The following is a 27,204-nucleotide window of genomic DNA, read 5'->3' as shown; positions in this document are numbered from 1 at the left end:
ATGCAAAATTATAATTTTTAAGCAGAACAAGATAAAATTACCACTTTAAGCAGAACAAGATAAAATTACCACTCCTTGGCTTGCATTTTCAGACAGCTTGAATAGCACCAGTTTTGCCCTTTCTCAGGTCTGCTGCATTTGCATGAAATGCAGATTGTCTTGATGGTTCTCCCAGCTGTTGCAAGGATAACGGTGAAAGCTCTATGTGCCCATTCACAGTCTCTCCTATACTAAGATGAGACATTCCGATTAGTTGGTCTACATTGACGGGTTCCTTCGGAAACAATGGGATTGGCTTCAGCACTTGATGTTTGGATGCCTCTATGCCCTTCCCTTCATGATCTGGTGGCCAAAATGCGTAAGGTGAGACTAAACGGTTGACCATAGGTGCCAGTCCACTTGATGCCATCATTGTTTCTTCTGTCACTTTAACCGCTTCTTGTGCTGCAGTTTCTGTGTCGAGGGAGAGATGTAATGAAGGTGTTGAATTTGAATTATCTGCATCTTCTACATAAGAAGGCAGCAAAACAGGTGTATCTGTAGCCTGCAAAAGAATATGGAAGCTAATCAAACCAGAAGCGGTGAGAGAAGAAATTCTTTTTAGTCGAGGAAATATAGAAGCTAGATTAGTACAGATGACACACCATACAGCCAACCCGAATTTAATCTGAATTGAACAGCATCAACCCAATTAACACAAAAATCAAAACAAAATGATACCAAATCTGATCTATGGCCAGATTAGGTTGCTCTCTGTTAGTAAAACAAATGCGTCTAATGTTAATCAGATGCTACACAGCACCCAGACTCAAGTTGGAACAAAAGGCAACAACTCCAAGCCCAACCCCACTCCCACAACCAATTCTTCGCCTAGATTGCATATGCTGTTGATCTCTTCTGTTATAGAGTGAGATGATTTTATTTTCCCATGCTCATTTGTTAAATTCCTTCAGTGATGGACAATGGACTGAGATATTCCCCTTAGCACTACTACAAAATTATATTCTCTTGCATTAATCATGTGGTTGTGTGCAGATATACTATGTTACAAACCAAATATCATGTGTATGATAGGCTGTGTTGCTATTTTTAGGAAATGAAACACACACACTGACACACAAAAATACATATAAAGAAGCAAAACAAACCATATCACTTGGAACCATGTCGAAAAGGCTTGAACGTCTCTTTCTTCGAGTAACAGTACTCTGACGGATGAAATACTTCTGGGCATGACTTGCTACCTGAGTTGGTGTCCTTGATACAACAAAGTTTCGAGCTATCCCCCGCCAGTTCCCTTTCCCTAGTTTTTGGAGGCCAATTAGAAAGAGTCGATGTTCCTCTTCCGTCCATGGAACACCTGAAGCAACCAAAAATCACGGCTAAGAATCAATAATTTAGTTGTCATATTTCAATCCCACTAGTTAAACAGATAAGTGATAAACCATTCAAAGTCCTGCCCTCTCTCAATGGTAACTCGAAAGATTTCATTTTTTTATTCGGAGAAAAAAAAGGTTGACTCAAAATTATAAGGTACAAATGGTCAACTACCGGTTGATGTTCAAGAAGCAACTATACAATACTTTAGGATGCTTAGAAATTCATTCCTTCCCTGAAAACCAGTGATACATATAACTAAAATAACCACTTCAAAAAGAAAACTAAAATGCAAACTAGTTACCTAAATACCTCTACTGTAGGAGGCATGTGACTTGGATGCCTCAACAACCACACAAGGAAATGTGATGGAATAACCTTAAACTACAGAATACAGAGCATATCAATTGTTGCTGCAATTGAAACTTTTTTTTGATAAGACTGCAATTGAAACTCAACGCAATTCTGATCAGATATTTGTAAATACTTGAGTGCAATTATGCTTCTACACAATATTCTCTTGCAGAGACTAGACCAAAATATGCTCCACAATTTTCAGCAGAATTCACTGCTCTATGTTCATAGGCATAAGCCAATTTCCCAATAAGGAGGTAAGATGCAGTTGAAGCCTCCCTTCCAAGCCTCAACCATATTTTCCTCAGTTACTTATCAAGAAGCCTATTTATAGATCACTCAAACAACTCATGCCTAAAGTATAAACCATCACAACTCTAACTTTTAAGGGAAACTGATATTAGCAGGTATAAACCATCACAACGTTAGTTCAGAACTAAATATTAGTATAAGCGGCCTAATCTAAAATTAAGGCTCTAAGTACAGCGATCAGTGACCCAGCACTCAGTAATTTCTACACTCTTGGAGGCGTTACTGATAGACTTTTCATTAAATACATACTAAAATTTAAGCATACATGGAAAGCCAAGATGTTACCTTAGTTCCATATCATATACCAAGAGTGCTGTCATACACAGCTATTCATAGTCATACATGCAATGTAAATAAGCCATTCAGGACATGAGTGGAGATATAAACACAAACAAGCCTTAAAACCATAAAGCACAATAGACGAATTAGCTTTTCACCCAGGTTCAGACATTGTGAAGTAAAAGACGAATTCAATTATTACAAAGCGGCTAATTATCTATGTATCCCCTATCCATGTGGTCCCCGGAAGGCCAAACTACTTATAACACGAGCATAAAAACATGTTAAAAAAACTAGGCAAGCCTATTCGGAAACAGGGAAAACAGAAGTAGCCACTTTCACTAAATCAAAGAAATTGATTAATATAGGAACCTATATCTTTTCTTAAACTTTATTAACTTAATATACATGCTGGATTCTTGATCCAAATATATATACATATACACGTACATATATACATGCTGGACTATTTATTCCTTCTCTGATCACGGTTACTAAAAAGTACTAAACATAACATGCTAAAAGTATTCGTGCATCGTGCACGCTAGTTTTTAATGCCGTTTAAAAGCAAGGGTTATATAAACAAGCTTTGAGAAAAAAAGAAGAAGAAGACCATTTCATAGTACTACTAAACTCTGAAAAGTTATCAAAACCACAAAATAAAAGGGAAAAGTTGACAGCAAAATATTCCTCGACAAAAAAAAATTAACTGATCCTATTCCCATATGTAATGGGTAAGGGGAGGTACAGTAGTAGGCTGTCCCAACGCAGGTTGAGAATAACTTCTGTGGAAGACTTTCGTTACGGACTCGATCCCCCATAAGGTTAAGAGTCTGCGCTCTATCAACTGAGCTTTTCATTAAAAATATGAAAAATTGCCAGTGAAGAACAAATTCTTACATATACAGAAAGTTAAAAGCCTAATAAGAGTAGGATTAAATAATCATTTTCTTTTAATTTGAAAATAAAAAAACTATACTTTTTTTGGACAAATTCTAAATATCTTAAACCAAGCAGTTTGGGCAGCCGGTTAAATGTGATTGCTCAAATAAAACTAAATCTTAAAAGCAAAACTCTATGTTCTGTCTCACTAAACAACTAGAATAAAAATTTATCCAAAATCCAAATAAACAAACTTAAAATCCTCCCACCCACCACCACGCCCCCCCCCCCCAAAAAAAAAGAGAGAGAGAGAGAGAGAGAAGTAAACAAAAACAAGCTCAAAACACGGCGTTTACGAATAATTACCTTTCTTTCTCTCACCGCGAGGATTAGCAGAACTGTGTGCAGTGGGCTCATCAGATAGGTATCCTTCGGGGTCGTGGTTCGAGTCACGGAAGTGGTCCGATGAAGGAGAGCCCGGACAAGGCGAAGCTGCAGCTGATGAGGAGCTATGGTAGTGCGCTGGCAACAAATTTCCCATACTGGCCCGTCCGTCAAACGGACGCCGAACAGTTTCACTCCTCCGCAGCCAATTCCGCCACTTCCACCGCGCGTGGGACACGTGCGGGAGTTGTGGCCGTTGTTGCTACAATGCCAGCATCGCCGAGTCATGACTCACGCGAGCCAAACCAAATAGCTAAGAACTAATCGAACTTGATCTATTAATCAGTACAAATAAAAAAAAAGGTACATAATAATAAAAACCTGCAAAAGGGGTTGAGAGAGAGTTTGTTTAGAGAAAGAGAGGGATAAGAGGGAAGGTTGCATGGAAATGAAGTGAGATTATGGAGGGACGAGTATAAAATGGGGGAAGAAAAGAGATGGAGGGTAATGTGGGAATTTGAAAATATAGATCATAGTTTTAGGATGAGAGGATTACGGGAAATGATCACGTACGTGCGATAAATTTAATATACAACTAAAAATATATGTTATCGTTTTTATTATTATTTAAATAATAAAATTGGTAAAATATTATTAAAAATATTATTATTTATATTGATTTTATTATTATTGAACGTTTTATCGATTTTATTATTTTTTCTATTGATTTTGTTATTGTTGGAAATTTTATCGAAAATAATAAAAATCATTAATATTTTATGTAAAAATAATAATGTTTAAGGTAATTTTTTTTATTAATTTTATTATTTAAATAATAATAAAACTTGTAACATTTTTTTAATCGTATATTAAAAGTGTCGCACTATAAAATTTCTCGATTATCACGGTGCATCGTTCATTGGAGAAAAGTATAATGACGATTTCACCTTCAGTGGAAAATAACCTCTGTTTCGAAAATCAGACCGGACTGGCCGGTTCAACCGGTTCAATCGGGAACCGTTGCTTAGTCCGGTTCAATCTAAATCGGTTGAACCGCTATTAGTGAACCGGCCAGAACCGCTGAACCGTTCGAACCGGACAGGCTGAAAACAGGAAAAAACCAAGATTTTTATTTTTTTTAAAATAAATTAAACCAAACAACGTCGTTTGTTAAACGAGCCAAGTCAAACTCGAGTATTGCTGAGCTCGACTCGAACTCGAAAACTTTAAAAGTAAGCTCAACTCAACTCAAACTCGAAATATAATATTGAAACTTGAACTCAAAAAAAAAATTAGAAGCTCGATTGAAGCCTGAAATTCGAGATTGATTGAAGTGAAAGAATAGTTATATAATTATAGTTATATAATTTTGTTATGATTTTTTTCAATGTTATTAAAACCGGACCGGATCGGTCGGTTCGACCGATTGAACCGTGAACCGGTGGCCTGTCCGGTCCGGTTAACTCCCAAAATCGGATTAGCACAGAACCGGTAAAGAACCGGAAGAACCGGCTGAAAACCGGGGAAACCGGCTGAAAACCGACAAAACCGGTTTGAACCGCCGGTTCACTTTTTTTCTTTAAAAAAAAATTAAACCAAAAGACGTCGTTTGTTCAACGAGCCGAGTCAAATTCAAGTATTGCTGAGCTCGACTCGAACTCGAAAACTTTAAAAGTAAGCTCAACTCGACTAAAAAACTCACGAGCTAAAAATTATCAACTCGAAATATAATATTAAAACTTGAAATCGAAAAGGCTCGAACTCAAAAAAAAATTTAGAAGTTCGATTGAAGCCTAAAATTTGAGCTCAATTGAAGCGAAAGAATAGTTCGCTTTGTGCTCACTAAAAGGCTCTATGATTTTGAATGTCAAATTAACTCTATTATTTATAGAAGTAAGTTGGGATGCTCTTCTATATTTCTTAGCCATGTGGGATTGTTTTGTTTTCATATTTTTACTCTTTAAACTTTTGGGATACTCTTCTATGTTTCTTAGCCATGTGGGATTATTTTTTTTAAAACAATTAAACCAAATGACATCATTTGTTATAATATTTTTAAGCCCCAATTTTATTTTTTTATTATAGTTATATAATTATATTTATTATTTAATATGTTTTACCTTAAATATTATGTTGTAGTTGATTTGAATCATTTTGTTTCACTTTATTTTATGGTTTTTCATTTATACATGTTATAACTTGTGATATTTTTCTACCTTCTAATATTGTAAACTTAAAAAAAGTGTTACATATATATTAATATTGCTTTGAATATTATGTAAAATTAAAAAAAATATTATTTTATATAAAATCCGGTTCAACCGCGGTTGAACCCAGTGAACCAATACCTTCACCGGTTTAATGTCCGGTCCGGTTTTGAAAACATTGATTTTTTTAACCCCAAATTTATTTTTTAATTATAGTTATATAATTATATTTATTATTTAATATGTTTTACCTTAAATATTATGTTGTAGTTAATTTGAATCATTTTGTTTCACTTGATTTTATGGTTTTTAACTTATATATATTATGACTTGCTTTGAATATGATTTGTGATATAAAAAATTATTTTTTATTAAATATTTTTAGTATTTTTATTTAATTTTTTAAATAATTATGACGTCGTCCGGTTATTCCGATCGGTTAGACCAGTTCAACCGGTTGAACCAGTGAACTGATAGCATGACCGGTTCGCTAACCGGTCCGATTCTGAAAACCATGAAAATAACGTCGTAGTTGGTTTTCCTTTTTCGGGTCTTTATGTTTGCGCGTGTTCAGGATTTGATTTCTTTTACTTTGAAAGGAATTATGCATTTATTAAATTTATTGATTAATCTTAATTGTAAAAAAATGTTAATTTTTTTAAGAATTTAAATCTAAATAATCATGTTTGTGAAATATGTATGTATTGATAATAATTAAAATTTTTGAATAGATAAATCATTTAAAATTATCGTATAAATATTTTTTTTGGATAAGTAAAAAATTTATTATCCAAGGAAGAGTCAATACAAGAAATCCCAATCAAGGGTCAAAGAAATGCTATGTACAACAAAATAAGATTAACCTATACCCCAATTGTTACAAAGTATAGAGTTAACATGATCAATTCTATTGAGGTCTCTATTGCTAAGATGTGCACCTACAACGTCTTTTATGGATCTTAACAATTCTTCAATTGTCCTAGTTCGTCCTTGAAAAATCCTACGATTTCTTTCCTCCCAAACGGTGTAGATGAAGGAACACCAAGCAATCTTCAAGATGGAAGTTAGAAGGGATTTACCTTTCCAAGAAGATGAAGCCCATGTAAGCATAACATCCCATGACATACGAGGCTTTGTAAGGTGATTGAAACTTAAGACAGCTTCCCATAAACTGGTTGTTGTTGTACATTCTGCAAATAAATGGTTTCTGGATTCGTTAGAGTCATTACAAAGCACACAATAAATCGTAGTTGTAATTCCCATACGAGAGAGCATTTCTCTTGTTGGAAGTCTATCTAGGATAGCCATCCAAGAAATAATGCTTAGTTTAGGTATGTGAAGTGGGAACCAAATAAGTTTGTGCCAAGGGACCTTTGTATGTTTAACTCTTATCTCCTTCCATATGCTTTTAGTAGTTATTGCACCTGCATCAAGAATAGGGAGAGCCTCTGCTTTTAATTTCAAGATTCTTTTGAAGCTCCAACTAGCAATGGTAATTTGAGTCATATCTCTGAAGTCATTAGCTTTTATAACATAACTATAGGTCCAAGCAATCCATAAAGAACCTTCACCATCAAGGAGGTTCTTAATTAGCTGAATTATAGTGGTTTTGTTCCAAGATTTGAGATCCTTTAAGCCTAGTCCACCTTCTGACTTTGGGCAACAGATCTTCTCCCAACTAACCCTTGCACCTGAAGCAGCAGTGTCCGAACCTTTCCATAAAAATCGAGAGCACAACTGATTACTATTATTAATAACAGCCCGAGGAAGTAGGAACTGCCTACACCAGAAATTTGCAGTGTTAAGCATGACTGTTTTAACCAGTTCAAGTCTACCAGCATAACTTAAATGTTTCCCAGACCACTGATAAATTCTGGATTTGATTTTTTCAATTAGTGCAGAGTAGTCTTTAACATTAAGCTTTCTAGTGACTAGTGGAAGATCAAGATATCTAACAGGAAGAAGACCATGAGAGAAACCAGTAGAAAGTTTGATAGTCTCAATAGTTCTGACAGGAATACCAGCAGTAAACAGTTCGATTTTTGCTGTATTAATTTTAAGTCCAGACATGTGATAGAATTTGTCAAGCACAGTAATAACACCAGTCACAGATTTAAGATTACCTTTACAGAAAATAAGCAGGTCATCAGCAAAAGAGAGATGGGTGAGACCAAGCTTTTTACATTTAGGATGAAATCCAAACACACCTCTTTTGGCAACAATGTTAAGAAGATTTGAGAGAATGTTCATAGCAAGGACAAATAAGATAGGTGATAATGGGTCACCTTGTCTTATGCCTCTTTCTCCTTTGAAATACCCAATCAATGAGCCATTAAAAGAAATAGAATATCTTGCTTGTGAGAAGCAAGTTTCTATCCATTCAATAAATTTGGTAGGCAACTCAATAACCTTGAGGATAGAATATAAGAATCCCGAGTGGAGAGAGTCAAAAGCTTTGTGAAGGTCAATCTTAAGGGCACATCTAGGGGATATAGAATTTCTCCCATAGCCTTTTACAAGCTCTTGGGCTAGAAGAGTATTGTCGATAATGGATCTACCTTTGACAAAGTCAGATTGGTTGGGAGTAATTATATCAGACAGCAGAATAGAGAGTCTTTTCACAATGATTTTAGTGATAGATTTATAGACCACTGAACAGCAGGAAATGAGTCTATAATCAGAAACCTTACTAGGATTTGTGATCTTAGGAACCAAGGTTATAATGGTGGAATTAAAAGCAGGAGAGATGAAGGTCTTTTGGAAAAAGAATTTAATAGCTTTAGTAACATCTTCCCCAATAACAGTCCATGACTTCTTGAAGAATAAATGAGAATAGTCATCAGGAGCAGGAGCTTTATCATTACCTTGAGTAAAAATTAGATTCATTTATCTCCTCATCAATAATGTCTTTCTCTAAATCTGCTAATGTTTCTCTAGGCAAATTAAGATTAAGCATATTTTTCAGAGTAGCAGGGTCTATGTCTTTAACATTAATGTCATCAGTACCCAATTGTTTTTTGAAGAATCCAATAATTTCAGGAACCATATCATCAAAGCTTTCAAGTTTGTTTCCTTGATCATTAGTAAGGACTCTAATGGTTTCTCTTTTATATTTTGAAGCAATTATAGAGTGGAAAATTTTTGAACATTTATCCCCCTCTTTGAGCCATTGAATTTTGGTTTTTTGCTTAGGAACATGTTTTCAGCTGCTTCAAGAGTAGTAAGCTCAGACTGAATTTTCAGTTCATTGTCTATGGGACCTTCTCCTTTAAGAGTTAAAATTTGGACACGTTCAAACTTTCTTTCTTTTGTTTCAGCCTATCAAAAATGTTGCTAAAGTACTGCTTATTAAAATTCCTTAAACAAGATTTAAGACGCTTTAGTTTAAGGAAAAGAGCTTTCATAGGGTTACCTTGAACAGGCTGCTGCCAAAACTGTTGAACTTCAAACAGGAAATTCAGATGAGTTGCCCAGAAGTTAAAAAACTTGAAAGGTTTTGGCCTGCTGATAGGAGATTCTTTTTTAAGCCAAGAAAGAGTCATACAATGGTCTGAAGGGCCAGGAGCAATAAATTCTACAAAAGAGTTCTGAAAAGAGTTGATCCAAGCAGAATTTATAAGAACTCTGTAAGTTTTTGAGCAAGAAAAGAGTCTTTTTGTTTGTTGCTCCAAGTGTATGTTGGCCCAAAAAATGGATGATCATAAAGGATAAGATCATTGAGAATTTCCTGAAAGTCTTTCATATCAGCAGAAGAATAAGAACCTAGCAAATCATGGTCAGAGCTTTCAATAGAGTGAAGGAAAATGTTAAAATCTCCACCAAGTATCCAAGGGAAATATCCAAAATTAGAGTCAAGGTCTCTAAGATGTTGCCAGATGAGTCTTCTTTGAAATCCACCATTTTTCCCATAGATGGCAGAGATGATAAATGGAGAACCATTGCAGTAACCTTTGACTGAGATACATTGATCAGAAGCTTGGCAAAAAGAGAAGTCAAATTGTTTTTTTCAAAAGAATCCAAATTCGTCCATTGGAAGCAAAATCATAATTAGAAAAGATATTCCAATCTTTGAACTTATTTTTAAGTAAGTCTTTTGTATTTTCAAATTTAACTCTAGTCTCCATCAAATAGAGGACATCAACCTTATAAAGATTAGCTCTAAGCATAATTTTATTTTGTTTTTGAGGATTATTTAATCCTCTGACATTCCAAAAATAAATGATCATTGAGAAGAAGAAGAAGCACCACCCCCAATAACTCTATCAGAGTTACTTTTAACTTTACTTAATTGCTCATTCTTTTTAGTTTTAAGATATTTGATAAGCAATGCCACACCTGAAGCAGCAACCCTAGGTTTCTTGCAATTGTCCTCAAATGATGGAGAGTTCCCATAAACAGTGCTTAAAAATTCAAATCTGTTTGTAGAACCTTTAAGGGCAGCTTTGGTTTTAATCTTTACAGGTCTTCCTCTGGCTCTTTTTGAAATAGTAGGATCTTTGTTATCTTTGACTAAGGAATCTGAGTGAGAAGAGGAATTTGGCAGACCTTTTACAGGAGGTTCAGAGAGAGTTAATGTAGGATTAGAGTCATTACATTCATTTTTTGAAGAATCAGATTCCAAGATCACATTTGAAGGATTTGAGATAGGAATAGGAGAATTCCTTTTGGGAGAAGAGTCAATGAAATCAACAGAAGAACAAGACGGTTCTGCTCTAGGATCAGAGACATTTTTGAGTTTTTCTTCTTGTGAAAGAGAAACTACTTGATCAGGATTCAGTGAAGAATTGCTACTATTTTCGAGATTAGCATCAACAACATTAGTAAAGTCAGTATTTTTCCTCCAAATATGTGTAGAAGCAGGTTTAGAATAAGGTTTGCCTTTAGGTATTTAAACTACTTTCTAATCAAACTATATATTTAAATTATTATATTTAATTATTTTAAATCTTAATATTTTTCAGTTAGAAAATTATTTTTCGACTAATAAGATGTTGACATCTTATTCAAAATTAGGTACTTATTTTAAATAAAAAAGATTTTAGGGATTAAAACCAAAAAAGTGGTATAGTTTAGGACTTTTTGACCCAAAAAATAGTTGAGATACTTAAAGTGGTTACATATAATAATTTAAGTACTTAATTTGACCAAAAAAATAATTTAGATACCTAAAACAAAAAAATATTTAAGTAATTGTTTTTATTTTAACCCTTATATTTATGATTTATTTATTTTTTATAAATTTTAACTCTTTACATTTTTATTAATGGTAAATTATACATTTAGTACCTAAACTATTAGTTTTGGTCCTTTTCAATACCTCAACTTTTATTTTCTTCAAAATTATACCTACCGTGTAGTTTTTTTTTTCATTTTAGTACTCCACGATTAAAAACTTAACACGTTTAGTACCTAAACTATCAGTTTTGGTCCGTTTTAGTACCTAAACTGTTATTTATTTTTTTTTCAAAAATCAACGTTAAATTTTGAACAAGATACTCAAATGAAACAAAAACTAAACTTTAGGTATAATTTTGTAAAAAATTAAAGTTTAGATACTAAAATGAACTAAAATTTATAGTTTAAATACTAACAATGTAATTTCCATTTTATTAATTAATTACATGTATAGGCAAAGGACTTATATTATCCTTTTTATTACACATATCCATTTAGAGTAAATATTATTTTTAAATTGTAGCTCAATTTATCTCATATTTGTCTTTAATTTAAATTTTAAACTTCTTTAATTATGCACGAATTAAGTGACCTTGGTAGTAAATAATTTTTTTATTCATTGAGGTATCGGGTACAAGCATAAAAAATGACAGGGATGTGAGCGTTCAATGTTAAATGATAGAGATTTATCTTTGACCAGATAGTACATTATATTTACTCCAAATTAATAAAAAAAATCTAATTATTACTCAAAAGAACAATATAACTAACAAGTATATCTTTCAAACGTTCGAGGTAAATATAAATTCATTTTAACCCTTTAATATAGTTTTGAGAATGAGGAATTTCGCATGAATGAAGTGATCTCAGTAGTTAAACTTATTGTTATCTCTTAAGTTCTTAAGTTTTAGTACCTTACATACAAGAATATAAGTGTTCATTGTTAAATATTTGAGAGTGTTTGAACATATATTACCTTATTATATTCACCAGATTTTTTTAAAAAAATCCTCGTTCACGAATTCTTGAGAAAATATATATTTTCACTTGTACATTTAGTTATGATAAGTATGTAATAATAAACAATAGTTATCTATCTTACCATGATCCTTAAACAATAAAGAGGATAAGCTTGACTCTCACAAAATCTTATCGATATGGCATGGAACATATTTGCATGACGTTTTTTAGTTCGTGTCAAAGGAAAGAGATTTAAATAGACATGGAAAAATATAATAACGTTATTAATATGATATTAACGTTAAATGGATACATCTAATTTCTTAAAAATTGCAAAAATATGTTATACAGGTCTATTTATTTAAAAATATTTTATTTTTAAACTTACAAGATTAACAATTTGTCATATTTATTTTTTAAAACATAAATTTTAAATATATATAATAACTTGCTAATCTCACTTGTAAAAACATAAAATTCATTATCACAATAACTTTTTTATTATATTATATTGTAATTATTATATTCATATTGTATTAACTGAAGTTATCAATAGGGAAGATGAACTAAGAATCTTTGAAGAGCACGACTACTTTAAAATCTAGAGATTAAATAATATCCATAGATAGTATATTAATATCATTGGGTGTGAACATGGACTTTACAAAAGAGAAGTCGCATGCATTAGTGAACTTTTGCATGTGGTGGTGTTGGATTTGATTTTGTCCCTTTCCTATCCCCAATGGAATCTGATTAACTTTAAATACACTTTTAAGCCATTCAAGTGGCCTATAGTTTTAGATTCATTACTTTCGTTACATGTTTTGTGTAGGCATCACGATAATGTTATTGAATTCAAAGATTAATTTATTTAAAATATTAGTGGTATTTTTAATAAATGGGAATTTTAATCTTAAAATTTATAATTTATTATTCTTGAACAATGGTTCTTATTGTAAAAATTATTGATGTATTATCAACATGTTTAGTACTTCCCCTTAAAGTCGTGTGTGTTTTTCCAGAAGATGAGAAAAACCTCAAACTGATAATTAGATTATAATACTTGAGATAATAAGGTTTTAAACTTATATAAGATAATAATGATTTGTAATTAAAGAATTCTTAATTAAAAGCCCCTCTCTCCCTTCTCTCTCTCTCTCTTTTTTCTCATTAGTGACTGCGTCGTTATCTACATATTAGATTAACTTTTTTTCTTTGATTTTCTTTAGCTAACGATAACATCGAATTTGATGTTGGTTGTCTATCTTCTATACTCTTTTCTTTTTGTTTCTTTTTTTTTTCTTACTTTTTTAATAAGAATAATTATGTCTTTGTGTTAACCTGTTTCAGAGATTTTGGTGGTCCCTGGGAAAACTAAAAAGTTATACCTCTAATTAGGGGTTTAAATTACAATTTGTATTCGTGTTTTCGCATTTATCGCTATTATGAACATAACAGATGATATTGCGGTCTCGAACAATATAGTGATTGTGGATATCGCAGTTTCAGACGATATCATTACCACTGCATACAATCATTGTTGTGGTTACATACCATTATTTAAGTAATTGTTTTCTAATAACAAGTGTTGTAAAAAAATTTAAGGGCAACTCCATAATAACAAATATTAAAAAATAGGTCTCTAATAAAAAATTTAAAAAAACTAAAATTTAAGAGTATGCTCGTAATAACAAATATTGAAAAAAGAATCTAATAAAAAGTACTCAAAAAATGGGACTCATAATAACACATAAATATTAGAAAATAAATTGAATTTTAAAAGTATGCCCCTAGAAACAAATATTTAAAAAAATTGGGCCTCTGATAATAAGTAGTGAAAAAATTGAACTTTTTTTTTGTCGCCCTCCAGTTTCAAGGCTTCGCCTTAATTAATCTGGACCGACCCAGGTCGCACACTTAGCTTTGATGGGTGAGTCTCATAGCAGGGATTTTCTGCATACACAAAGACTCGAACCTGAGGCATTGCTTAAGTAATATCAAGTTGCTTACCCCTTGAACCAACCCACATTGGTAAAAAAAAGAATTGAACCTTTAATAACAAATATTAAAAAAATTGGCAAAAAATTAAACACTTAGACAAATATTAGAAAAGAAATAAATCATAAGAGTGGACTCCTCATAATAAATATTAAAAAATTGAATTCATAATAATAAATATTGAGGAAAAATTAAATTCTTAATGACAAGTATTAAAAATAACTAGAGCCTATAATTGATATAAAATAATTTTATTATAAATATAATACATTATGAAAATTTTAAGTCCTGAGCAAGTGCCCTCCTATCTAGGTCCACATACAGCCTTGCCTTTGTGGCACATTTTTCGTTTTATTTCTCGGTCGTTTGATCTTTCTTTTATTAATGTTTTTTCAATGTTGGTTTTGACAACACCACGACTAATCAAGATGATGCTTATTTATAATCCTGATGATCTTCCCTGCTATGGACACTTGGATTGAATTTAAATGCGAGATTTTACATTCATGGATTGTTTCTCACGACGATGGGCTTTGATTTGAGATTCTCGATTGTATTTCAATAGCTTAATCATCTTTTGTGATTTATTTATCGATATAGTCAAATTTATTCTTATATATTTTTGTTTGAGTCTTTTTGGTTGAGTTTTTACTTATTGTAATCTTAAATGTTTTCACTTTTTAATAATACTAGCTGCTTTATTTAAAAAAATATTAATTAAATAAGATATTATTTCTTTTAAATATGAAATAAAAATCTACTTTATTACTATTTTTCTTCCTTCAAAAGCTTACATCTACCATCAACAAAATCAAAAGTAAGATGATTAGTAAAAAGGAACTCCTATGAGACACATACATCACAACGTTAATGTCAAAGTAGCCACACATTTAATATGTTTGTTTTTAACGCTCACCACATAGTTCTCTACAAGGAAATCCAAGAAAGCTACACAAAATATCATCAAAACTTAAAGAAAATGATATTGTCAAGACACTATATAATTTTACATTCTCTCTGCACCGTATAATATTGTCTATTATTGATTTTTTATCAATATTTTTAAACTTTGACTAATTATTATATAAAATTTATTATTAATAAAAAATATATTTTAATTTTTTTTAATCAAGTAGTTTTAAAATATATATTTTATAAAAATTAATTATTTAAAATATTTAAAATATTAATGATCAAAGTTTAAAAAATTTGTCTTTTTTGTTAAATTGGGGAACTAGTTAAAAGTAAAATCTTATATTAGGGTTTGATTTCTTAATGTCCCTGCCTGACTTTTTGGTTAAATTGGGAAACGAGTTAAAAGTAAGAAAAGGGAATGGAATTTGTGATTTCCCAGGCCGTAAGCTTGAAATTGATTTGTTCCACTTTGAGTTAATTGCTAAAGCCAAGCTTTTTTCAGCTAGCTGCAGCCTGCATGCGCCGCCCTCGTGATTACTAAGATCCCAGAAATATGGGATTACGTACAGATTAAACTTTGTCCATACATTTAAAATCTGATATATCATTTAATTAATATTTTAGAAACATGTTATTTTTTATTTTAAAAAGAAATTAAAGATTTAATTGGAATTATTATTGTTAAATTTGTCGGAGGTATTATGTTTAATTATCTTTAAATATACATTAATCTTCAATTTCGTTATTGACCAAAGCTTCGTCGAAAAATCTATGGCGATGAGAGCCGCCACCTGTTTGTAAAAATGCGCGTGTGACTTCATATTTGAGCCATGTTGTTAAGCAATTGTATGCCCAACAACCAAAAAAACTCATCTGAAATTTTGGAACTCACTGCCCAGCATACCATCTTTGACGCTTCCGAATTTCTCTTCATCTCAAATTCTTCAATTACGTAACAACAATTTCGTTCATGCTTTATTTGACTTTATTTTCTTCTAATTAAAGCAAGCTAATGTTGCAGATACATGAATTAAGCTTATAACGACGATATGATTGGTTCCCTTGAGGTTTTTTTTTTGTTACAGTTCCCTTTAAGGTTATTAACTTATTATATCCAACAAAGCTTTACATGTCCCAGTCCAACACTAGAAGTATTTTTGCTACTAAACTCATCATCATCATCTATTCTATTACACAAATTTAAATTAAAGAAACAGTATATGCTCGAGGAAGAATTTCCTGCATAAATCCCTAGTTGTCTTATCTGGTTTGGAAGTTGAGTGTCTTTATGCAGTAGGCAAACATGAAGGCGAAGAACACTGCAAAGCCAACCAAAATGGCAGCAACTGGTCCCATGAAGTCCGAATCGTAGCCGTATTGATCTTTGATATACCATTTAATGGTAGGGTCGGGCGAGATGCCAGGTGCTTTAATGGTGTCTTCGATATCTCCGTACTGTGACACAATCAGCCCGTAAACGGTCCATGCAACTGGGCAGATCCAGTAATACCATACCCACCACTTGGGAATTCTCTGTAAATTCAAGAAAGGAACGGATATCAGCTTTGATTGTGAGTGTGATTTTAACAAAACTGATTTCTCGTGAAACAAGTAAACCTACCGGTCTTGGAATAAAGAAGTCGGAGAAAAGATTAGAGAGTGAATAGAAAGCTGCAGCGAAAATAGCTGCTACTTGATGGTTTGGTGTGATGGAAACAGTCATCATACCGTAGAATGTGAAGTAAAGGAAGGAGAAGAAGTTGATGAAGAAGAACCAGAAGAACTTTGCTGCCGTCCATTGAAAGCTCACCATAGCTTTAGCATACACTATAAGCGTATAGTATGTTGTTTGGACAAAAATGTAAGGAATCTCACAAAACACCTGCATGCCACATAATTATGGTTTAGTCATCTTGCAGTTCGTGTAGCTCAATCATTTGAACTTATTAAAGAGACTAGTGAAATCGATGGCCTTTCCCTCACCTGTGCAAGGGCATACGGTAATGCAGAGTACATTCCGGCTGCTTTTTCGCGATAGAACACTGTCCTTTCAATGGCTACGACTGGTTGAACTGTTGAGCAGTTATTGATTCCGACAAACAAGACCGCAGCATACATTGCCCCAATTATCATTGTAAGATCAGTTGTGGATTCCCTGAACCATTGAACAAAGAGCACCGAGAATGTAATCAGTTTGTAAGTACTTTTTCACAAAAGATAAAGATATGTGAGCATTATAAACATGAAAATAGGTACAGACCTTTTAGTGCCGACCCGCCAGAAAATAGTACCAACCATGAGTGCAGAGACCAAAGTGAAGAAGTATCTGACAAGGTTATAATCTGGACTTCTCCAATAAGTCCACCATTGCTTCCAAAGGCAAGATTTGAATTGGCCCCATGTCGATTGCGAGTACTGAGTGGTGAAATAGAGGTCTTTGCTGCAGGGGGTGGTGTGCTCAACTCATTTACTAACGCCTTGTTTCTCCTGTTCACAGATGCATAAATTAGCTCAGCATAAAAGAAAGGTAAAACGATTGAACTAGGGTCTCTATTGCTTATGTCTATACTTACTGATACAAATACGATGACTTATAGTACTCAGCAAAGTCCATTTCGAGCCTAACTTCAGCAGCTACGGAGCTGACTTCTAGCATCCATGTAGCCGGGTTGTACTTGTCCTTAATTTTGGGGATTCCAGGAATGGACTGCAATGGTGAATAAGAGATGAATGAAGAATCAGATGAGGCCTTCTTTTTCATCTTTAAATTAGTGTTTTAGATATTGAAGATCCTGCTATGGTTACATACCTCAAAATATTCAATGATCTTGTGAGAGTTCCGGCCTAGTGGTCCAGAGTAAATCACCTGACCTCCTCTTTTCATCAGTAGCAACTCATCAAAAGCTTCAAAGATATCAATGCTAGGCTGATGAATAGTGCAGACAACTGTTCTTCCAGTGTCTACAGTGTTTCTGACGGTCCTCATGAAAATGGCTGCCGCTCTTGCGTCGAGGCCTGATGTTGGTTCATCCATGAAAATAATTGAGGGATTAGCAACAAGCTCTACTGCAATTGTCAACCTCTTTCTTTGCTCAGTTGACAATCCTGTGACTCCTGGCAGCCCTACCATGGCTCCCTGAGGTTGTCTAGTTCCACCAGTTCCATCACTTCATCCACAAAAGTCTAAAAGATAACAGCAAATATTGTTTACAGACTAAATTTAACAATTAATGCTATGCTTTATTTCATTAAAAATGGCAGAATTGCGACTTCTTACCATCTTTTCCTCATTGGTGATGTCTTTTGGAAGCCTTAGGAAAGCCGAGTAAATCAAGGATTCTCTGACTGTAACCTGGGGCGAGTGAATATCATTTTGTTCACAGTATCCAGAAATTCTAGCAAAGGTTTCTTGTATCTTGGGGTATCCGGAAATTCTAATATCACCCTCTATATATCCACCGGTCTTTCTTCCCGCTAGAACATCCATCAATGTTGTCTTTCCTGCACCACTGACTCCCATCAGTGCAGTCAAGACTCCAGGCCTAAATGCACCGGTTACTTCTCGAAGTAGTTGTAACCTGTCTTCTGCAACACCTTGTGCCTTCATTTCCTGTTAAATAACTGAACTTTAGACCATGCTCTACGGAGCAATTATAAGGTTTATGTATTTATTTTGCTTTTGTTTTGGATGATAAGCTTATAGTCATATTGACGTAGAGGTAAATCAAGAGAGTAGTTGAGAGTGGAAAAGAGAACTTACTGGCGGCATATCAACATAGTAATCGACGGTGTCGAAGGACATTGCCAGAGGAGTGAAGGGAAGAACCATTCCTCTCTTGGGAGCAACACCATTGGCGGCGTCAATAGAAGAATCATTCCTGCTCATTCCTTTGGGATTGGTCCGACTGCTCAATCTTTTGATTGCCATTCTCCTAAAAGATTTTATTTGATATGATTAGCACAAATTGGTAACCAAGTCAAGAGAGGAACAGATCAACATAGTTTATTTTCTTATGTTTCTTACTTGAATTGTTTGCATCTGCAGAAGACAGAGATCGAGAGAACGAATCTTCGCTTGATTTTGGTCTCCTTAACCTTGGTTCACCCTTGGAACCCTCATTGTTAGCCTCCAGCTCTTTGGCAGTTTCCTCTGAAATTACCGCCTGTGGTTTCCCAAGGGCTATTATGCCAACCGAGAAAATATACAAGATTAGCTACCTAAAGGAAAAACACAGATGGGCAACATAATGGATACATTAACCTAACCGAATGTTAAACTTACGGTTTAGATACATGAATGCGAAGGTGAAGAGAACGTTGAACAACACTGCGAACCCTAAAAGAGCAGCTGCACCAATCCAATACCAGTTTTTATCATTGGGAACATCAATTGTGGACAAAGATTTCACTTGTAACTTGCTTTCTTTCAAATGAAAATATACATGCATTGTTATAGTTTTAACTAATTGGTATCTTTTGTCTGTAGGAAAATTGAACAAGATACCTTTTTGTTCATCCACCTTGGAGCAAATAGTTCATTCACAGTGAAGGCATTGTAACCGTAAGTCAAAGGTGAAACCCAGTAAGCCCACTCCCACCAGTTTGGGATTTCACCTGTACAAAGAAAACCACTTCGTATTAGTCTTTTTTAAAGTTAATGTAGCTTCACTAAGAAACTTAAGATATTTACAAATGCTGATAAGTATAATAATCTTTTCTACTAATGTCGACCTTTATAATACTAATGCTTACCTTTTGGAATGATGAAGCCTCCGAGCAAGAACACAAGGAGAAGAGTGAGAGCCCCACCAGTGTTAGCTATGATCATTGTTCTGCATATTCCAGCAGTAAGTATAAAGAGCCCGGCTGCCATTTGTTGTAATAAAAACACCAACAGGAATGTCTTGAAAAACCTGTCAATAGTTTTAAGGGGTTAGCAAGTTAATACTAATTTGAGCTACTATTCGACTTGTTGCTCAAGAAAGAAAAAGCACATATTCAATTTACCTGCTGGCCTCAGGTGCAAATCCCGTAGTGTAATATGTTACGACCATCCAAACAGTGGATTCTAGAATAGATATTGGAACCCGGAGTAGGAACGTTGGCAGAGTGAAGGTCCAGACAGGGTGGAATAGAAGGTCTCTTTGCTTGTAAAACACTGGAAGCCTACTGATCATCATGGAGAGCTCGGAGAAACCATTGAACATGTTGATGATCATTCCGAACAGAAGTGCACCAACATAGATTGCCGCATCTTGCTCGTTCCTAGTGCGTAATTCAGTCCTCAAAAACACTGTGGAAGTACTGATTGCCATGATGATAATCTGGACCGTCTAGAAAACATAAATAAACGAATTCCTCTTGATCAATAGCCACTCTTTGTCCCAACAGGCCTTAAGAAGTTCCATTTTGGAGACCGAGTATTTTTTGAAGGCCAATGCTGCTCTATGGCCTCTTGACTTGTCGAAAGGCACGGAGATCTTGTTCTCTAACCTCATTCCAACATGGAAATATTTGAACCTGTTTGCAAACTCAGCTACTGTAATGTATGTGTAGGGTTTACTCCTATCTGCCCAGTATTGCTCTTGATCCTTCTTTGAGGTAACCTGTCAAAATCTCACTACCTTGTCAGCTTATGTTGCACCATTTTTTCGTTGTAACTAAACTAAAACCGAATTTACTGTTATCAAGTAAGTTAAAATGTGAACTGACAACGGTGTTTTTTAGTTCTACCTCTTGCAAGAAGTCAGCTGTGCCTTTCCTTTCAGGACATTTGAAGCCACAATTCTCGAAGAACTCGACAACATGCTCACGTGGGCCTTGGTAGACAATTTGGCCCTCTGATAAGAGAATGATATCATCAAAGAGGTCGAAGGTCTCGGGAGCCGGTTGGAGTAGGGACATAAAGATTGTGGCCTCCGTTAGGTGCACAATCTGCTGCAAACACTTAACTATCTGGTATGTCGTGGAACTGTCAAGGCCCGTTGATATTTCGTCCATGAAAAGCGTCTTGGTAGGTCCAACAATCATCTCCCCTATAGTTCATCAAGTTCATTACGTTATTATCATTTATCAACGAGAAAGTAAAGACAAAATTAAGCTAAAACTATATACGTTTGCTTATAGGAAGGGTTGGTTGGAGATCAACTTTGAGATATGATCAAATGCATGTGAACATCTTGCATTTTCCTTAGTTTTTCAATCTTGAAATCCTTGGGGTAAATTAGTAAGGTGGGTTTTCGCTTTTCAATGTTTCCCACGTGTCTTTTTGGTGGAAGCAAATGATTTGTAATTGCTTTATTAGATGTGATAAGCATGAGAAAAATGATGGACTAAGAACAAAACAAATAGATACTAATAATTACAGAAGATTTATGGGACCAAAAATAATCAACCTGTTGTTACTCTCTTCTTTTGACCTCCAGAAATGCCCCTCTGCATCTCATCTCCAACAATGGTATCTTTGCATATGTCTAACCCCAAAAGCTGATCAATTCAACAACATACGAAAACCTTACCTTAGCAAAAGGCTATTTCCATGGTTAATGACAACTAACAGGTGATTGGAAGTGGAAAGGTGGCGGCTAGGGCCCATATTATCCACCGACTGATGTCATTGTCGACCATGAGTCAAAAGATGGTAGGTGAGGCTACATTTTTAACAAAGTGAAACTCTACAATATTCCACGATAGAAGACCTTGGTTGATTTTTTGAACCACAAGATTTTTCTAAGGAAAAAGATGGTAGATGAAATTCATGCATAAGAAATACTCCATGTTTTCTTTTAATCGACTTACTTTGAGAGTGTAATCAGTCAAAAGGCTGCTTTCAACTCCTTCCATTGCAGTTGCCTGAAGATCCACATGCATGTTATATTATGTTATGTTATGAGAGCATATGTGAAACTAACACGCAAATGACAAACTAACATAATATGATTCTGTTTACCTTCATGAAAAGGTCTACATCAGCTTCTGGGAAAATTCCTGCATCTTTTCCCCTTCTAACAAGCTCACTTAAGAGATCTATAACAAACAATGAACTTACAGGTTTGAGCAATTCTTCAATAATTTTGGTAATGCTCAAATTGTGGTTAGTTTGTTCTTCCTTTTACCATATCGAGTGCCAACACCCTGGCATCTTGCCGAGAAATCTAAGGTTTCTTTCACTGTCATTTCTCCGACAGGAACATCATTCTGGCTGATATATGCAGATGTCTTTTTAGGAACAAATTCATTCAGTCTATATCCATTATTTGTTACTTCTCCTAACCTGTGTTTCACTCATCCCCCCAAGAAAAACAAAAATCAGCTATTTTTTCTTCGACAGTCACTGTTAAAGACTTGTGAGAAAAATTACTAGGGTAAAAGTTAAAAATGAAAATGATTGATTGTAACTGACCCTTAAGCTTGGATCCAACTTGCCCGCCAATGCCAGCAAAAGGGTTGTTTTCCCAGAAGAAGGTGGACCTAATAAGAGTGTCATCCTAAAAGCCAAAATAAATAATCGGTATTATCATGTAGAGTAAATATACCATGATCTATATCAACTATAAGGTATTCAAACTATACCTTGATGGTTTAACAATTCCGGAGGCATTTTAAGAATAGTGAGATTAGTTGTCTTGGCAAGTCTGATTCCGACCATTCCGAGAACCGACTCGAAGATGTTTCTAGCAGCATTTGGAAGAGAAGGAAGAGCCCTGCTGCCGATGTAGCAGTCGGCTTCTATGGTCAAGTGCTCGAATCTAACTTCTACTGTTGAAAGTCGAATCCTGATCCTGTCATAATTGTAGTATGAGTGAACATATTGCAATTCATATGGTTCAACACGACCAACAACTATGGCAAGCTAATGTATGCATATATATAGGTTAAGTTGATAAAACGAGAAATTTATCAATGAAATTAGATTAAGTTGATGCCTAATCAGAAAAAGAAGAAGGGAAACATAACATAACAATAAGAAATGACAATTGACAGAGTTTTTATTAGGAAAATAAGTAGAAAATTTTAAAACAATCTCAAACTTACTTATCAATCCTGTTTCTAAACTTCCTCAAGAACCTCTCATTGTCTTCCTCGGCAACCTTGAAGAGCACGTCGATGAACTTCTGCCTGTCATTCATGTCAAGCTTGGTAACGTCGACAGCTCTATGTTCCACCCTGTTCCCAACAATCTCATGGTCCACAAACGACTGCATGATTCTGGTTCTGAGCCGATCGTACGTCGGTAGCTTCTCGATGACGGCCCATTTTAGAGCTTCTTCATCTTCATCAACTCGGCTACTCCTTCTGGAATGCTTGGAACCTGAGAATACATCTTCCATGCTCCAGCTTCTCCTGCTTAGGCTTCTCCCTATGCTTCTATGCCCTGTTCTTTTGCTGGGATTCCTTGCTCTCTCGATACCATCCATATCTTCTGTAATCCCTGGATTCACATGTGAACAATTCATGTCAATTTGTTTGGTTAATTCATATGAAGAATTAAAAAGCCTGATGAAAACCACTCTTTCCGTTGGTTGAAACGAGGCTTTCAATGCTTTGTAAGCAAAAATAACATCTGAACGTCAAAAGGAAATACCACCGGTTATGCTAAAAAAAACAGAGGAAGCCATTCACAAGGATTTTCATTTCTGTTTTCTCAGCAAACAAACAAACAAAAAGGAATCCAATGAATTGCAAGCAAGAAAAGAACTCACTGTGGAAAAGCAAAACCGACTTTGATTTTTGAGAGAAAGAACAGAATATAAGAGTTTTGGTGTTATTTGTAGTTTATGAAATTGAGAATCTGACTGCACTTTGTTTCTTCTTCTTCTGCTTGTCACCTTGTCTGGTTGTAAGGTGCAGACATTAGAGAAGATGGGTGCAAGTGAAGGACAATGCTTACATATATACAACGCTCTGTGCTCATACTTTTCAAAATTATTTTATTTTGGAGAAGACGACAAGTGATCAAATATGATAGGCCGTGATCCAATATGCAACAAATGCATAGGTCGGTCAATTATTGAATCGAAAGTCGAAGTTACGGGTGTTGGTCGATTAATGCGATTGGAGAGCACAAAATTAAAAGAAAAAAAAAACAAGCAAACAAAAAGTCTTAAATATAAACATTGTACGTACGTACGTACGTATAAAGAGTGGTGAGAGTATAGATGTGTAGGGCAATTATGGCAAAGTGAAGGCTACCAAAAACGTCAAAGAGGATCGAAGAAAATAATCCCGGGATTATTTTCCCAAATCTTCTTTCTAAGTTTCCATAATGGTTTAGACTTAAATACAAACTTTGTTTTCTTATACAAACAATGCTAAAGCCTAAAAAGTACGTACACTCCACTTATTTCATTGTTAAATTAACATTTAGTCTTACCTGTCAAGTGAAATTTGTGATTAAAGGGAATATTGTTCCCTAAAAGTCTTAAATTAGAGCAATTTTTTTTAATAGAAGTGAAAATATTTAAAATTACAATAACAATTTACAGCTAACATTGTAAACTAAATACACATTTTGAATATTTTCCTAAAACACTAAAATAAGAAACTAGTCACTTTAGATTATACAAGTATCATACATGGAAAATGTTAAAAAACTCAAGACTCGAACAATAAATAGATACGAACAAATCTGATTACATTGACAAACGAACGACAAAGGAAATTAAGCTATTGAAAGATCACTAAAAACTGTAAATTAGAGCCGAGCGTCGTGAGAAACTACCACGGCCACAAAATTGTGTATCCAAATTCAATCCAATGGTCAAGAGCAGCGAGATCAACAAGAATATAAATAAGTGTCATCTTGATCAATCCTGGAGTTGTCAAATCCAACCATAAAAAATGAAATAAAAGGAAACGACCAATCTACCTAGAAAGAAGACTAAAAACATGTCGCAAAGACAAGAAAAATGTGTCACAAAAGAAGAGTTATTATTATTATAAACTAGAAAAAGAAAAAAGAAAAATAGAATCGATGGTCAGCGACTAGTATCAAAATTAGTGTCGCCGCCGACTAAACAAAATTAAAGAAGAAAAACAGATTTGATCTACAAGAACAACACAAATCCTAAAAGAAAAAAGTGAGCGGTAGAAGAAATCTAGAGAGCGGCGGTTGGATTCGACTAGTTATATATGTAGGGTGTGTTTACTATTAATAAGTTAAAAAAATTATGATCCTATATTATCTTATAATCACACCAAACTGTCATCGTTACTTAAATGATCAATCTTATTTTCTAATCTTCCCTAAAAATAATATAATTCAAATTTAGATGTAAAGATTAATTAAATTAACCTGTTCAAAGAGTAAATTCTTAGTTTTAAAATTTTATGACTTTTTTTACTTTCCTCCACAGTTTCTCGATTTCATCTTGTACTTTTTAAATTAGTTTTTTATTCATTTTATTGCATAATTAATTGGTTTCCAATTTCATTTTTGTTTTTTTATATTTAATTCCATAGATATTTGCATTTCCATTTTCCATTGACATAATGGATTATGGTAGGAGAAAGATTAGGACTGGCAACATATTCATGACAGTTCTCACCCTCTAAGCAAGATGATGTTTGAAGCAAACTTAACCTACTCCATTGACAGTCATGTTCTCCCTTCTAAGATCCCACCCCAAAACAAAATATTACAAAGCTTTTCTTTTCCTTTACATCTTTGGCAAAGAAAGACTGATATCTTTTACCATGTATACACGCATATATATAGGTGGCATTCGGATCGTTGGGATCGAATTCAAATCGAGTTATTATGAATCTAGATTATATTAGGTTTGATTCGAGTTAAAACATGCCTAATTTAAATTTAGTTCGAGTCTATGATAAGTCGGTTGATATTAAATTGATCATTTTCAGATCTAGTCATATTAGATTGATTGATTTTTAATTCGGGTCATTATCATATCGATCGATTTTTAGGTTAAATCAATATCGAATCAATTAATTTTTAGATCAGGTCATCCTTTAGACCTTTGGGTAAATTTGGATTGAGTTGAGCATGAATTCAATCGAATATAAATAAAACTATTGATATATTCTTATAAAAATCATGCTTTTTGTTTGTCAGTTTTATGATTTAAGCCAGTTGTTCAATATTTCAAATTCAACCATTATTTAATAATGATAATTTTAGCCGAATTCGATCTTACAAGACGTGTTAGCTAGTAATATAATACATAATAAAATTAAATCTTACATCATTTTACTATTTATTACATTGCTAAACATAGATAATAATAAAATTGAGTTATTCTTTGTTTTGAATCAAGTATCAAATTATAATTGAGATGATATTTGATTTGGATCAGATTTAGACAAATTAAATTTGAGTTATTCTTAGTTTGGTTAACATTATATACGAGTCTATATTGGTCCAATTAAAATTCAGGTCAGGCATCATATTCAAATCCATACTGGATCTTGAGTTGGATAAATTGATACGAATAATTGAGTTCGAATCAAATTGATCAAATTCATATATAATATTTGTTTAAAGATTAAAAAAAACATATAACTATTATCTGAATTTTAAATTTATTCTTTTAAAACAATTGTGAAAATCGAATGATTAAAATTTTAATTCATGATATTTACTCTTTACCATTATGTGCATTAAGCCTAGCAGAGTTACGCTTGAGGGTGACGAGAATGGTGAATTAAACAAAAGTAAAATTTGCCTTCCACGACCTTCACGGGTTACCAAACCCAAGTATCTGTATGATAAAATATTAGAGTAAGTGGACAACTCTGATGCGAGTGTCGTTCAAATGAGGTGGGGAAAGGGCTGTTTTTGTGTAGGTAAACCTCCCATATTTGTGTGCGGTATTTATCCGTACAAATGTGGTATTCTTACAATGGAGTTGAATTTGTTTAGTCATTTTAGCCGTTAAAAGGAACTGTGTTTCTCTTTAAAATTTTAAGTTCGAACAATTACATCTGTAAGATGTGTGTGAATTATGAATAATTAAAAAAGATTATAAATAGATACTACATTATAACTATGTTAATATTTTTTGAATTAGAGCAATTACGTTCGTGAGATGTGTGTAAGGGACAAAGGATTGTGTTGCTTATGTTGCATACATGTATCAAGAATGTTGCAGTATATGTAGAGTTAAAAAATTTAAGATTACGCATAATTAATAGAGCCTTGAATGTAACACCCCAACTCGTACCTGACCCGGATACGAGTTCGATATGTCACATTAACTTTTAAAATCAATATTTTTACAAAATATCAAAACATTTAAACTCATTTTAAGAAAATTTCACAATATTTTATTAAATTATGTTTCAGTATAAAAATTCAAGTAAAAATGTATTTATGAACAGTAAAATACAATATGAATAGTAC

At 33.7% G+C, this 27,204-nt stretch overlaps 2 pseudogenes; both read right to left on the bottom strand.

The window, feature by feature from the left end:
* Positions 1-70: 70 nt before the first annotated feature.
* On the bottom strand, positions 71-24,171 carry LOC120131769 (annotated as a pseudogene).
* On the bottom strand, positions 16,061-23,597 carry LOC120131771 (annotated as a pseudogene).
* Positions 24,172-27,204: the final 3,033 nt, after the last annotated feature.

This window comes from Hibiscus syriacus, unplaced genomic scaffold (assembly GCF_006381635.1).
Source record: "Hibiscus syriacus cultivar Baekdansim isolate YM2019G1 unplaced genomic scaffold, ASM638163v2 tig00110556_pilon, whole genome shotgun sequence".
Classification (NCBI taxonomy): Eukaryota; Viridiplantae; Streptophyta; class Magnoliopsida; order Malvales; family Malvaceae; genus Hibiscus; species Hibiscus syriacus.
The sequence above is the reverse complement of the archived record's forward strand: the minus strand, read 5'-3'. Positions and strand labels throughout refer to the sequence as shown.